Below are 2,147 nucleotides of genomic sequence, written 5' to 3' on the forward strand. Positions count from 1 at the left end.
ATTAGCCCACATCACAAAATCCCAAAACTACAGATGTTGGCATGGATGCGGAGAGAAGGGAACACTTCTACACTACTGGTGGGAATGCAAGCTAATACAACCTTTTTGGAAAGAAGTGTGGAGAACACTCAAGGAATTAAAAGTAGACCTACCGTTTGATCCTGCAATTCCTCTACTAGGTATATACCCCGATGAACAAAAACCATTTTACAACAAAGACATTTGCACCAGAATGTTTATTGCAGCCCAATTCATAATAGGCAAGACATGGAAATAGCACAAGTGCCCATTGACCCATGAATGGATTAACAAATTGTGGTATATGTACACCATGGAATACTATGCAGCCATAAAAAAGATGGAGCCTTCACATCCTTTATGTTTACCTGGATGGAGCTGGAACATATTCTTAGTAAAGTATCTCAAGAATGGGGGAAAAAGTATCCAATGTACTCAATACTACTATGAAATCAATATATAATCACCTACGCACTCATATGAATGGCAAAACATAACTATAGTCCAGAAAGTAGAAGGGGAGAGGAGAGAAAGGGGAAGGGAAGGGAAGGAGGATATGGAAGGAAGGAGGGTATTTGGGGGGACCTCACCTAATATGCATGATGCAATGGTCCATTTCAAAACTATTAAGAAATGAGTATAATTGTGATGGGTGTGTTACTTAGTTCAATGTAAGCATTTCACATTGTATATCAAAGCAGTACACGGAACCTTATAAATGCATCAGTGTATAAAGTTATGATTTTAAAAATAATAATAAATAAATAAATAAAGTGAAGTTTGACATAGGATTTGAATAGCAAAGGCTGCACTCTTCACTCCAAAGCACCTAATAGCACAGAGCATTTTCTAAGCAACTTACCAAAGCAAGCTTCCTTGGCTTTTTGTTTATAAAAATATGCTAGACACATCTTAGAACAGTGATGGAGAAGTCTGTCTGACATTATTATTGTTGCTTTTATGATGACAATGAGTTTTTTTAACTCCTGTAATTTGCTATGCAGAATATAAACTAAGATATAAAAGAGTGAGACTTGGCTCAGCGCCTGTAGCACAATAGTTATAGCGCCAGCCACGTGCACCAAGACTGGTGGTTTGAATACAGCCTGGGCCAGCTAAACAACAATGACAAGTGCAACAAAAAAAAAAGCCAGGTGTTGTGGTAGGCACCTGTAGTCCCAGCTACTTGGGAGGCTGAGGCAAGACAATTAGTTAAACCCAAGAGTTTGAGGTTGCTGTGAGCTATGGCACCATAGCACTCAACAAAGGGTGATGTAATGAGACTCTGTCTCAAAAAAAAAGAGTGAGATTTTCAGTAAATCTATTTTTTTTCAGACAGAGTCTTGCTTTGTTGCACTCTACAAAGGGTGATATAATGAGACTCTGTCTCAAAAAAAAGAGTGAGACTTTCAGTAAATCTATTTTATTTTTTGAGACAGAATCTTGCTTTGTTGCTCCCAGTAGAGTGCTGTGGCATCATAGCTCACAGCAACATGAAACTCTTGGGCTCAAGCAATTCTTTGCCTCATCCTCTCTAGTAGCTGGGATTACAGCTCCTGCTACATTGCCTGACTAATTTTAGACAACATCTCACTGTAGTTCAGAGCTGGTCTCAAACCCGTGAGGTCCGGCAATCCACCCACCTCAGCCTCCCAGAGTGCCGGGATTACAGGTGTGAGCCACCACACCTGGCCTCTCAGGAAATCTATTTTTTTTCCTTTGTAGAGACAGAGTCTCATTTCATCGCCCTCAGTAGAGTGTCGTGGTGTCACAGCTCACAGCAACCTCCAACTCCTGGGCTTAGGTAATTCCTCTTGCCTCAGCCTCCCAGTAGCTGAGACTACAGGTGCCCGCCACAATGCCTGGCTAAGGAAATCTATTTTTTAAGCTTCATTCATAAAGTGCAAAATGATCAAACAAACAAAAGCCCATTAATTAAGATGTTAAAAGTCATTTTGTTATAATTGCTTTAGAAGTCTAAAGAAAATATAATCATCTTCTGTAAGAAACGGATCATCAAAAAAGAAAAAGAGGCTCGGCGTCTATAGCTCAACCAGCTAAGGCGCCAGCCACGTACACCTAAGGTGGCGGGTTCGAATCCCCAGCCCGGACCCGCCAAACAACAATGA

This window comes from Otolemur garnettii, unplaced genomic scaffold (genome assembly GCF_000181295.1).
Source record: "Otolemur garnettii isolate 467f Iridium unplaced genomic scaffold, OtoGar3 scaffold00045, whole genome shotgun sequence".
NCBI lineage: Eukaryota > Metazoa > Chordata > Mammalia > Primates > Galagidae > Otolemur > Otolemur garnettii.